The sequence below is a fragment of the Diceros bicornis genome, chromosome 13 (assembly GCF_020826845.1).
Source record: "Diceros bicornis minor isolate mBicDic1 chromosome 13, mDicBic1.mat.cur, whole genome shotgun sequence".
Classification (NCBI taxonomy): domain Eukaryota; kingdom Metazoa; phylum Chordata; class Mammalia; order Perissodactyla; family Rhinocerotidae; genus Diceros; species Diceros bicornis.
In genome coordinates this window covers 19,055,447-19,069,343 of record NC_080752.1, presented here as the reverse complement: position 1 = coordinate 19,069,343, position 13,897 = coordinate 19,055,447, and the positions used below count along the sequence as shown (strand labels likewise).

The window sequence follows — 13,897 nt, the reverse complement described above, 5'->3', positions numbered from 1 at the left end:
GGCGGAAATGAGATAGGAAAAGGTGAGGGAAGACAGCCCGTTGCAGGCAGGGCAGGAGACGATGACATTTTTGGTAGGGTAGTGCAGTGATAAGGTAGCATTTGGGATGGATCTCTGCGGAGGCCATGTGGTGCATGGATTAGGCTGTGACAGTGGAGGCACATCTCCTTTGACTCCTGGATACCCCCAGATGCTCTGAGTGAGGCATGTACACCCCCCGCCCCCGCCACTCTGCCCCACACTGTGCATTAAAGACAGCAGCCTCTAGGGTTCCCGGTGATCCACTATAAAATTCAAAATGGACCATTCTTGGAAACTCATTCTCCAATTATGATTGTAGGTTTGCTGTGACTCCCTGAGGATTCTTCAAGTTGTTATTTCTCAGTCAGAGAAATCTGCTGGGAACCACTGTGCGATGCAAGCACTGACCCCCACCCCCACCCCAGGTGTGCAAGATAATCTGCTGGGTCATGGGGAGATTACTAGATATCTATTTATGTTTCATTCTAGAAAGATTTAAGACAAAATGAGCTTTAATGATATTAACATATGGATTGTCAGTAGTACAAGTATAAAAGTTATGCAGAAATATACCTATTTTAGTGTTATATGCTCAAAAATACTTTACTGATAGAGATAAAATAAAAACAAAACCCTGGAGACCTTAGTTCTATGGACGTGGGCAGACCTGGGTTTAAATCTTTGCTCTGGCCCTTATCTAGATGCATCAGCTTAGGCAGCATGACCTCTCTTGATTTCTGTTGCTTGATCTAACATATGTGGACAACACCCACATATGATTGATCGCCGTAACAATAAACTGAGCTATACAAAGTGCACCATACAGCTCTGGCTCATGGTTGAGTCTCTACATGTTAGTTCTACATATCATCATAGTCAGTTAGCTCCCAGAGATGCTTTGGAGACCATCTTCTCTCTATGAACACTCATTGGCACATGGGGAGACTGAGCCTCGCAGAGGGAAATGACTTAACGTATAATCACGTATGTGAAGGTAGGATAACAGAGACCACACCTGAATCCAGGCCTCCTTACTCCCAGGCCACTTACTGCTTGTCTTCCATGGGGTTTGGTTTCCAGGCAACTGTGAGGTCCTACATAAACTCTGTATCTTCCTCCTTTGGAATTCCAATCAGTGGTATATTGAAAATTCAATTCTCAGGTTACTTGGAGAATTTCGGATTAAGATCTCTGACAAAACATTCGCTACTAGTTGCTGTTAGTTACTCTTGTTTGTTTATGGAATTAAGTGAAGCAGGTACACCGGGGCAGAAATCTTCAAACCATTCAGCCTAGGGTCTTTTTCTCTGATCTAGGTAGGAAAGCATTAATGAGGTGGTACACCCTAGGCACTCCTCTCTCCCGGGCACACACATCCAGCCAGCCACAAATGCAACTGAACAGTATTTCTCCAATTGAAAGAGATCCCTCTTAAACATCAAAAAAGAAATTCTTGGGCTTTTAACAAAACTCTGAAAATGTTTGCTGCATCTTGTTACTAACTGATTCTTATCCTTCATTAACATTTTATCTTTCAGTAAAACATTGAAAAGATTTTTATTAATTTGAAAACCCCCAGTCAAAACTTTGTTTTGAAATTCTTATTCTGAGGATCCCAGTTTGAGAAATATCACCTTAGAGGGAATTTTCTACACAAGCAAGTTGCTATTCAACCCCTTGCTGTTCCCGGGGGTCTTCTAGGATTTCCTACATCTGATCAACTCAGTCTACTGGGTCCCTCCCACTACACTCAGAATCTCAATGGAAGGGATTTAGGTTTTTGCTTTTTTGTTTTTTTACAGGTAATTCTCCATTATATTAGAATTAGAAAATTACTACAATAATCCATTGATTTGTCCACTAGAATGTAAGCTCCATGAGTACAGGGATGTTTATAGATTCTGTTCACTGCTGTCTCTCTAGCACCTTAGAACTTATAGTAGGCACTCATATATCGAATAAGTGAGTGAATGAATGATCAATCAATCAATGAAGTTTTATACTTCCCCAGATGTTGCTACAGTGTTGTTTTTAATCTAATCCTCACAACAGACTGGATCATTAATAGCTCCCGTGGCCTAAAGAACAAAGCCCAAAGCTTTAGCTAGGCTTCCAAGGCCCTTCATGATCAGGTCCAGCCTTTGCCAGCATCACTCAAGCCATGTTCTCTAGCACAGAGCTTTGCAAGCACATTAATTAGCTTGGGCTTACACCAGACCAATCTAATCACAATCTGTGGGGTGGTATTTGTAAAAGCTCCTACGGTGATTCTAAAACACAGCCAGGGTTGAGAAACACTCAGACTAACCCAGCTACTCACTGTTCTCTGAATATCACCGTAATCTTGGGTCCTCTGAAAAGCTTCTTCCTCACTTCTCTCCCTGTCGAAACCCTGCTTTCTCACCAAGACTTTTTCAAATGTCATCCCACCTCTGCAGCTATTCCTAATCCTCTCCCCACCAAACAGAAACAGTTTCTTTTCCCCTCAGCTCTATATGACATTCACAGCCTTCATCACATTTTGTAAAGCTGTGTGCCCTTCTGAAATGTGGCTTCCTCCAGACAGGAGAGGCTTCCTCCAAAGGGGAGAGGAGAAGCTTCACTCACCTGGGTACCACCAGAAGCTAGCACAGTGCCCAGCACGAAGAACGCCCTGAGGCAGTACAGTATACAAGTGATGATAATTAATTAGGGTGACCACACAACTCGTCATTCAAACTCGGATCCTTTTGAGAGTAATGAGGGGTGCTAGTAATAATAGTGTTGAGACAAAAGGTATAAACGGGGACTGTCCCAGACAAATTGGAAATATGATCACCCGAATGACAGTGGCCCACTCTGAGCTCTTACTGTTGGTCAGTCACCGTTCTACATGCTATGTGTCATTTATTTGAACTACACAGTAACCCTATGTGGGAGCAACTTGTTTACACTTAACAGAGAAAGACGCTCTGGCAGACATGCATGCAAAGGAAGTTACCCAAGACAGCACAATTAGGGGAGTGGATGGGAGGGCTAGGACTTAAACTCAGGTCTTCTGAATCCAGAACTCATGTTCTGGGCCATTAAGTCCTATTGCCTCCCAGTGGAAGAACTCAGACCTTGGAGTAGGACACAATGAGGTTCTCTTCCCAGCTCAACTTGAAGTAACTTTAGTTACCTCTCTGGCTTTAGTTTATTATTCCAGAGAATGATGACAATGCCTATTTCCAGAAACCCTGGAGGATTAAATGAGATAAGGTATGAGAAGATCAGGCATGGTGCATGTGCTTGTGATGTACTTGTCTTAGGAGGAAGATATCTGCCAGCTTACTGTAGGCTCCATAAGACATCTACTCAAATAGCTATGACGCAAAGTGAAAAGTGGTAAATGCTATAACAGAGTACGGAGTGAGGTCACAGGAGGCCCCATAGCCTAATGGTTAAAAGCATGAAATTTTGCATAAGACCTGGGTTCAAAATCAGGCTGTGTGATTTGAGTAGACATTTCTCCAAAGATGATATGTGAATGGATAATAAGCACATGAAAAGGCGCTCAGCATCATTAGTCCTGAGGAAAATGCGAAACAAAACCATGATGAGATATCACTAACCACCAATTAAGATGGCTAAAAATAGTTAAAAAGGCAGACAATAAGAGATGTTGGCAAGAACATCTGGTAGAGAAACTGGAACACTCATACTTTGCTGGTGTCATTGTAAACTGGTGCAGCCACTTTGGAAAAACGGTGTGCTCCACTTCGGCTGCCCAGGGTTCACGGGTTCAGATCCCGGGCACGGACCTACGCGCTGCTTATCAAGCCATGCTGTGGTGGTGTCCCATATGAAGTGGAGGAAGTCGGGCATGAGTGTTGGCCCAGAGCCCATCTTCCTCAGCAAAAAAGAGGAGGATTGGCAAAGGATGTTAGCTCAGGGCTAATCTTCCTCAAAAATAAAAATTTAAAACAAAAAATTAAGCATAGAGTTACTGTATGACCTATCAGTTCCTCTCCTAGGTATAATACAAATTCAAAACATATATCCACAGAAAAACTTATACACAAATGTTCATAGCAGCATTACTCATAAAAGCTTTTCGGCAACAAGCCAAATGTCCACCAACTGATGTAGTATATCCGTACAGTGGAATATTATTCAGCAAAAAAAAAAAAAAAAAAAAAAAGTGAAGTACTGATACATACCATAACATGGAATAACCTTGAAAATGTGATTCTAAGTGAAAGACAAGTCACAAAGGACCACATATTGTATGATTGATTCCATTTATATGAAATGTAATTTGCCTCCAGAATAGGCAAATCCATAGAGACAGAAAATAGATTAGTGGTTGCCCAGGGCTGCTGGGTTTGGGGGAGATGGGAAGCGACTGCTAATGGGTACAGGGTTTCTTTTTGGGGTGATGAAAATGTTCTGGAATTAGCTAGTGGTGATGGTTGTATGACACTATGAATATACCAAAACCACTGAATTGTATACTTTAAAAGGGTGATTTGAACGATATACGAATTATATCTCAATAAAGCTAGGCTTTGCTGTTGGCTTTGGGCATTGATGTCATCTTCTCTAAAATAGGGCTCATAACAGAACCTAATTCAAAGAGCAGGTGTGAGGATTACTTGAGAGATTGCTTGTAAAACTATTGGCACAGTGAATAGTATGGTAAATGCTCGATAGTAGTGACAATGTTGATGATTTTCCTTAAACACATGGCCTTTCTCTTGTCCATCCTGAAGCATAGGGTCAGTGGTGCTTTCAGTAAAATAAGCTGGGGATTCATGATGTCTGCGGACGCATGAAGACTGACCCTCTCCCTAACACAAATCGTATGTGCCTCTGATGGAACAGCCTTATGGCCCTGATATCTGTTATTTATTTCTTAGCTAATATAACTGAGACCTTGCTCAAGATGTGCTCATGAAAAATTACCCTTTTAATGGTGGAACATTTAATGAGAAACTGGATTATCTACTACATAAGTGCCCTTCATACAAATTAGCTTGGCCCTGGGTCCTAATCTAAATTGGACTCCTTACTTTCCTCTAAATGGCCTAATATTTTCTTATTAATCTCTGCCCTTGTTCACCTGATCTGGCTCTGCCTCCTCCTATAAAGCTTCCTTCTCAGTGGAGCTCTGTGCCCTGATAAATATTTTTTAAGGCTGTCTTTGTCTCTGACTCATGGACATCTTTTGGACATGATGTGGAGACTGGAAGCTGTTTGTTCCATTTCCAAGCTGTTTCCCCAATGGAGTTTTAATGCTGCCATTTATTGAGTATCCACAGATTTGGGCCAGATGAGTTTTGGTACAAGGTAGAGATGGAGCTTTATAGGGAAGTTGGATAGATGAGAAGAGATTGATCCTAGTGGTTAAGAGAACAGGCTTGAAAACACAGAACACAAGCAAACCACAGCCTGGGCTTTGGCATCAGACGATCTAGGTTCAGGTCCCACTCAGTGAATTTGGACAAGTTACTGGGCTTCTTAGACCTTCAATTTAGATCCTCGTGTATCAAACCTGAATAGTAGTACCTACCTTTAGGATTGTTTCCGGGGCTAAACAAGAGGGTGCATAAAAAGTGCTTTGTATAGGTGTGATAAATGCTACCTGGTATTGTTATCATAATTAAAGTTTGGAGGAAGTCCCAAATAGTGAAAGGGAAGTTATTAGTGCCTGAAATAGTGTCATGTGTTGAAGAGGCAGAGATGGTATTTGTGGTAGAATAAGATAACCTTCCCGAGAAATAGACCAAGCCATAGGCCACTCCTAAAACATCGCATAATAACACGGGAGATGTGACCTGGAGTGCCAACAGCCCTGTTGATTAGCTAGAGATCTATATAGGGTGGATCATGGCAAATGTTCTTCTCTTTGTTCTTAGCTTTAGTCTCTGACATCTGCCCTCACAGAACCCTGAGTCTTAATTTTTACATTGATTACAGTTTCCAGCTAATCATCCATGTGTTATTTTGCTTTGAATATTTGAATATTGTTCAAAGGCTGTAATATCCTAAGAGTCAGCAAGTGTGCAGTAGAAAGAACACTAACTGGGAATCAGGGACCATAGATCCAGGCCTCGCTCTGCAGACGTTTCTGCTTTGTGCCCCCTTGCCCTCAGCACAGTAACTTCTACGTGCTCCTTTTACTGGGAGGATAATGGTGACTAGAGCTACCATTTACAGAAAGCTTACCATGTGACTACATGCTTTGCACATACTATCTCGTTTAAGTTATGATTCATAATAACTCTGAAAGTAGATATTTAATCTTCATTCAACAGATAAGGAAACTGAGGCTCAGCAGACAGTCTAGTTGGCTTACAAGTGAGGGAGCCATGATTTGAAATGAGAATGTCTGACTTTAAAGCTTGTACCTTCTTACACACTTAGCATAATGCACTACACAATTTTTATTTGCGGTTACCAAAAACTTGAGCTTCTAGGGGCACAGACTGTCTCGTTCATCTGTTGCCAGTGAGTAACAGCATCTGGCACAGAGGAGGTGCTCAATAAGGGATGAATGAATAAATGAGTGAAATACAAGTCGTGTTTTCTCTATAGAAAAGCATTGTACAATGGTTAGCTATGGCTGGTTCTTGGTTTGTTTTTCTTTTTCTGTTTTAAGCATGTTCTCAAATAATTCTCAACCCCAAGGTATGGAAAAGCCTTAGCTTGCTCATCATATAAATAGAGGGAAATGGGCTGAGTTATCTCTAACGTCATCTTCAGCTCTAAGTTTCTGACCAATGAGGGAAGGCATGATGGAGGAACTATCAGAAGTTGAAGTTAATGATGTTCTAGGAGATGAATTTCAGAAAGCTAGGGCATTCCAGGTTTTAAGAACCACATGTGCAATACCCCAGCCTGTGACTAGTTTGATGAAAATTTGATGAGGGCAGAAATTTGAATTCCTATATATTCGTCTTTTTTCTGGCTATGTGAACTTGGACAGACTACTTACATTCTGTGACTTTCATATTCATCATCTGGAAAATGGATATAGTTGAGTTGTGATGAAGAGTTGTTATGAATAGTGTCGTGGCTGAGTGTTAGGAAGTGAAGATAAAGTTTATGAAACATCTCTCATGAAACACATACTCAGTTCACAGTAACTTTACTGTCCTTTATGTGGATGTGTTTCAACTTCTGGTTGATGTGTCTTAGCAAAATATTATGTTAATAATTATGGAGAAAGCTTGTTGCAAGGTATGAGCACACCATACTAAGTAGTGTGGAAGCCTGTTTCTGTGCACACATGAGTTAGCAGAAGAGAGATTGTAAAACCATTTTTTGATAATTGTCCCCGGGTCATTACTTGATACAAAGCAATTACTCTGGAGTCTCGCTATAAAACAGCCCATGGAATTGGGTGTAAGGAGGGCCTTGGACCCTGGCTAAAGTCATATTAAATGCTGGAAATGCCAAAGAGGCTCAGTACTAATACTTTTCTAACAAGAATGTCAGACATGAACGCTGAGTGTGGTATTATCATTTGTTGAATATCTAGTGTGTATCAAACTCTGTATTGGGGGCTTTACACATGTTGTCTGACTTCTATATCTTAATGCCCTATTGCGGTTGGTTATTCTTAACTTTTTTTTTTTCTGCCTAAGAAAACAGAAGCACAGAGAGGCAAAGTGATTTGCCTCAGGATTTAATTTCTTTTTTATTGAGGTAACATTGGTTTATAACATTATATAAATTTCAGGTGTACATCATTATATTTCAGTTTCTGTGTAGACTACATCATGTTCACCACCCAAAGACCAACTACCATCCATCACAATACACATGTGCCCTTTTACTCCTTTCACTCCCCAACCTGCCCACTTCTCCTCTGGTAACCACCAATTAATCTCTGTATCTATGTGTCTGTCTGTTGTTGTTGTTTTTATCTTCCACATATGAGTGAAATCATATGGTATTTGGCTTTCTCTGTCTGACTTATTTTGCCTAGCATAATACCCTCAAAGTCCGTCGATGTTGTCACAAATGGCAAGATTTCATATTTTTTATGGCTGAGTAGTATTTAATTATATATACACACCACATCTTCTTTATCCATTCATCCATCGATGGGCACTTAGGTTGTTTCCAAGTCTTGGCTATTGTGAATAATGCTGCAATGAACATAGGAGCACATATATCTTTTCAAATTAGCCTTTTTGTGTTCTTTGGATCAATATCCAGAGGTGGAATAGCTGGATCATATGGTATTTCTATTCTTCATTTTCTGAGGAATCTCTAGACTGTTTTCCATAGTGACTGCACCAGTTTGCACTCCCACCAGCAGTGTATGCGAGTTCACTTTTCTCCACATCCTCTCCAACACTGGTTGTTTCCTGTCTTGTTAATTACATCCATTCTGACAGGCATGTGAGGAGATCTCATTGTGGTTTTGATTTGCATTTCCCTAATAATTAGTGATGTTGAACATCTTTTCATGTGCCTGTGGCCATCTGTATATCTTCTTTGGAGAGGTGTCTGTTCAGATCCGCTGAGCATTTTTTAACTGGGTTGTTTTTTTGTTGTTGTTGAGTTATATGTGTTCTTTATATATTTTAGAAATTAACCTCCTATCAGATATATGATTTGCAAATATCTTCTCCTAATTTTTAGGTTGTCTTTTCATTTTGTTGATGGTTTCTTTTGCTGTACCAAAGCTTTTTAGTTCGATGTAGTCCCATTTGTCTATTTTTTCTTTTGCTTTCCTTGCCTGGGGAGATATAGTATTCAAAAAGATACTGCTAAGACCGGTGTCAAAGAGTGTACTGCGTATGTCTTGTTCTAGGAGTTCTGTGGTTTCAGGTCTTCATGTCTTTAATCCATTTTGAGTTAATTTTTGTGTATGGTGTAAGATAATGGTCTACTTTCATTCTTTTACATGCGGCTGTCCAGTTTTCCCAACACCATTTATTGAAGAGACTTTCCTTTCTCCATTGTATGTTCTTGGCTCCTTTGTCGAAAATTAGCTGTCCATAGATGTGTGGGTCTATTTCTGAGTTCGCAATTCTGTTCCATTGATCTGTGTGTCCATTTTTGTGCCAATACCATGCTGTTTTGATCACTATAGCTTTGTAGTATATTTTGAAATCAGGGAATTTGACACCTTCAGCTTTGTTCTTTTTTCTCAGGGTCTCTTTGGCTATTTGGGGTCTTTGTTGTTCCACATAAATTTTAGGATTCTTTGTTCATTTTTCGATGAAAAATCTTGTTGGGACTTTGATAGGGATTGCACTGAATCTGTAGATTGCTTTAGGAAGTATGGACTTCTTAACTATGTTAATTCTTCCAATTGAAGAGCACAGAATATCTTTCCATTTCTTTGTGTCGTCTTTGATTTTTTTTCAAAAATGTTTTACAGTTTTCAGTGTACAGGTCTTTCACCTCTTTAGTTAAATTTATTCCCAGGTATTTTATTGTTTTTGTTGCAATTGTAAATGGGATTGTATTCTTAATTTCTCTTTCTTCTACTTTGTTATTAGTGTATAGAAACGCAACTAATTTTTGTGTGTTGATTTTGTAGCCTACAAATTTACTGCATTTGTTTATTATTTCTAATAGTTTTTTGGTGCATCCTTTAGGGTTCTCTATATATAAAATTATGTCATCTGCAGATAGTGACAGTTTTACTTCTTCTTTTCCAATTTGGATCTGCTTTCTTTCTCTTTCTTTCTTGATTGCTCTGGCTAGGACTTCCAATACTATGTTAAATAGGAGTGGCAGAAGTGGGCATCCTTGTCTTGTTGCTGTTCTTAGAGGGATGGCTTTCAATTTTTCACTGTTGAGTATGATGTTAGCTGTGGGTTTGTCATATATGGCCTTTATTATGTTGAGGCCCTTTCCTTCTATACACATTTTATTCAAAGTTTTTATCATAAATGGATGCTGTATCTTGTTGAATGCTTTCTCTGCATCTATTGAGATGATCATGTGATTTTTATTCTTAATTTTGTTAATGTGGTGTATCACATCGATTGATTTGCGGATTTTGAACCATCCTTGCATCCCTGAAATAAATGCCACTTGATCATGGTGTATGTGTGGTCCTTTTAATGTATTGTTGTATTCAATTTGCTAGTATTTTGTTGAGGATTTTTGCATCTATGTTCATCAGTGATATTGTCCTATAATTTTCTTTTTTTGTGTTGTCCTTGTCTGGTTTTGGTATCAGGGCAATGTTGGCCTCATAGAGTGAGTTAGGAAGTGTCCTGTCCTCTTCAGTTTTTTGGAAGAGTTTGAGAAGGATAGGTATTGTCTTCTTTGAATGTTTTGTAGAATTCACAAGGGGAGTTGTCTAGTCCTGGACTTTTGTTTTTTGGGAGGTTGTTGGTTACTGTTTTGACCTCCTTACTAATGATTGGTTTCTTCAGATTTTCTGTTTCTTCTTGATTCAGTTTTGGAAGGTTGTATGATTCTAAGAATGTATCTTTCTTCTAGATTATCCAGTTTGTTACCATATACCTTTTCATAGTATTCTCTGATAATCTTTTGTATTTCTGAGGTGTCTGTTGTAATTTCTCCTCTTTCATTTCCGATTTTATTTGTTTGAGCCTTCTCTCTTTTTTCTTGGTGAGTCTAGCTAAAGGTTTGTCAATTTTGTTTATCTTTTCAAAGAACCAGCTCTTAGTTTCATTGATTATTTTTCTACTGTTTTTCAGTCTCTATTTTATTTATTTCCACTCTGATTTTTATTATATCCTTCCTTCTACTGATTTGGGGCTTTGTTTGTTCTTCTTTTTCTACTTCCTTTAGGTGTATTGTTAGATTGTTTATTTGAGATTTTCCTCTTTTCTTAAGGTAGGCCTGTTTTGCTATAAACTTCCCTCTTAGTACCACTTTTGCTGTGTCCCATAAATTTTGGTATGTCATATTTTCATTTTCATTTGCCACTAGATGTTTTTTGATTTCTGCTTTGATTTCTTTGTTGACCCAATAGTTCTTCAGTAGCATTTTATTTAATCTCCACATATTTATGCCTTTGCCAGTTTTCTTGTAGTTGATTTCTAGTTTCATACCGTGGTGATCAGAAAAGATGCTTGGTATTATTTCAGTCTTCTTAAATTTATTGAGACTTGTTTTGTGGCCTAATATGTGATCTATCCTGGAGAATGTTCCATGTGCATTCAAAAAGAATGTGTGGGGGCCGGCCCGGTGGCGCAAGCGGTTAAGTGCGCGCGCTCCGCTGCGGCGGCCCGGAGTTCGCTGGTTCGGATCCCGGGCGCGCACCGACGCACTGCTTGGTAAGCCATGCTGTGGCGGCGTCCCATATAAAGTGGAGGAAGATAGGCACAGATGTTAGCCCAGGGCCGTCTTCCTCAGCAAAAAAAGAGGAGGATTGGCGGATGTTAGCTCAGGGCTGATCTCCTCACAAAAAAAAAAAAAAAAAAAAAAAAAAAAAGAATGTGTGTTCTGCAGTTTGGGAATGGAATGTTACATATATATCTACTAGGTCTATCTAGTTAATGTTTCATTTAAGGCCAGTGTTTCCTTATTGATCTTCTGTCTGTATGATCTATCCATTGATGTAAGTGGTGTGTTCAAGTCCCCTATTTTTATTGTGTTACTGTCAATTTCTCCTTTTATGTCTGTTAATAATTGCTTTATGTATTTGGGTGTCCCTATGTTGGGCACATAGATATTTACAAGGTTTATGTCCTCTTGCTGGATTGTTCCCTTTATCATTATGTAATGCCCTTCTTTGTCTCTTGTTACAGTTTTTGTTTTAATGTCTATTTTGTCTGAAAAAAGTATCGCTACTCCACCTTTCTTTTCGTTTCTATTTGCATGGACTATCTTTTTCCATCCCTTCACTTTCAGTTTATGAGTGTCTTTAGGTCTGAAGTGTGTCTCTTGTAAGCAGGAATAGATGGGTCTTGTTTTTTTATCCATTCAGCTGCCCTGTGTCTTGTAATTGGAACATTTGGTCCATTTACATTTAAAGTAACTATTGATAAGTATGTACTTATTGCCATTTTGTTACTTTTTTTCTGGGTGTTTTTGTAGTTCTTCTCTGTCCCTTTCTTCTTCTCTTGCTCTCTTCCCTTGTGATTTAGAGGCTTTCTTTATTGTTATGCTTGGGTTCCATTCTCTTTATTTTTTGTGTATTGATTGCAGGTTTTTGGTTTGTGATTACTATGAGGTTCATATATAATAACTTGTGTAAACAGGAATCTGTATTAAATTGATAGTTTCTTAAGTTTGACCTCTTACTAAAAGCCCTACACTTTTACTTCCCTCCCCCCACATTTTCTGCTTTTGATATCATATTTTACTTCTTTTATTTTTGTGTATCCCTTATCTTCTTATCATGAAATTAAATCATTTTAGTACTTTTGTCTTTTGACCTTCATACTAGCTTTATAGGTGGTTGATCCACTGCCTTTACTGTACATTTGCCTTTACCTGTGATATTTTTTCTTTGATAATTTTCCTATTCCTATTTGTGGTCTTTTCTTTTCCACTTAAATAAGTCCCTGTAACATTTCTTGTAAGGCTGTTTTAGTGGTAATAAACTCCTTCAGTTTTTGCTTGTCTGGAAAACTCTTTATCTCCCTTCCATTCTTAATGGTAACCTTACCAGGTAGAGTATTCTTGGCTGTAGGTTTTTTTCCTTTCAGCACTTTGAATATATCGTGCCACTCCCTTCTAGCCTGTAAGGTTTCTGCTGAGAAGTCAGCTGATAGCCCTATGGGGTTTCTTTTGTATATAACTTGTTGCTTTTCTCTTATAGCTTTTAGGATTCTCTCTTTAATTCTTGACATTTTAATTATAATGTGTCTTGGTGTGGGCCTCTTTGGGTTCATCTTGTTTGGTGCTGTTAAGTGAGTCAGGCCCCCAGTGTGGCTGGTTTCTAGGCTCAGGGGCTCACGGTTACAACAGGCCTGTGGTGCCACTCGCTACAAGTCATCTCTCTTTTGGTTGTGGCAGGCGTCTCACCAGATCTGGCTATGCTGCCTTGCAGTACCCAGCTGCCTCAGGAGCACAGATGGGTGGAGCCAGCCCCAGGCGTGGCAGCGTATAATTGTTTCAGGTCTTGGAAGGCGGGGCAGATCCCCTTTGTGTCTGTTTGCGATGGCCAGTGGCACAAGTCTGCTGTGGACCCACATGCCCCTCCACCCATAGGCCCACACACCTGAGGGGCCCGCATGCGGGCCTCACCCATGCAGACCCACTTCCCCTGCTGCAGAGGTCCCACATGCAGCACCTGTGCAGGCCCAGAAGGTCACAGTGGGCTTGCGCGTGGGTGGGGCCAGTGCCTGGGGCAGGCTGCCTGCCCTGGCTGCACTTGATTGCCTCAGGTGCTCTAGTGGGGGAGGTAAACCTCCCCCCTGCACTAACAGGCTAGAGGAAGGAATCCAGTGGTGGCTGCTGGCCTCTGTGTCTGCTCGACTGAACTGGGTCACAGTAACATCTACCGCCAGTGTCTCGTTCCCTGCCAGGGTGGGCCCAGCTACCTCCTGCCTCTCCAAGATGTACTCTGAGCTTAGTAAGTGAGTCTCTTTTACCAACGGACTAGGCACTTTTCTGTCTGGTGTTTTGTGCTGGTTTTCAGATCGGGTCAATCTGTGTGTGGGCTCTTTAAGAAGTTCTGTAGTTTCTGTCTTTGAAGTTCTGTAGTTTTCCTGGGTGTATTCCCTGTTGGTTTTCAAAGCCAGGAAAGCCAGGTATTATGGCATCTCGTCTTGGTTGTGCTGAATCTAAGGGCTGGGGTGCCTACTCTGGAGCTCATGTCCCCCACTTCTCCTGGAAAAGCTCCGTACCTTTGAGATGTTCCGGCCATTAAGGTCTGTGGCTAGGGTGTAGCTTTATTCCCTCAGCAGGGCTGTATTTCTGCCTCTTCCACCCCTGTCAGTGTTGTGCCTTGTTTGGAGGGTTC

The 13,897-nt window shown here is 40.3% G+C and overlaps 1 protein-coding gene across 1 annotated transcript in view; it reads left to right on the top strand.

Annotated features, from left to right (window-relative positions):
- Positions 1 to 13,897, top strand: part of DAB1 (DAB adaptor protein 1) — a 277,882-nt gene that overhangs the window by 126,294 nt on the left and 137,691 nt on the right. The window lies entirely within an intron of this gene.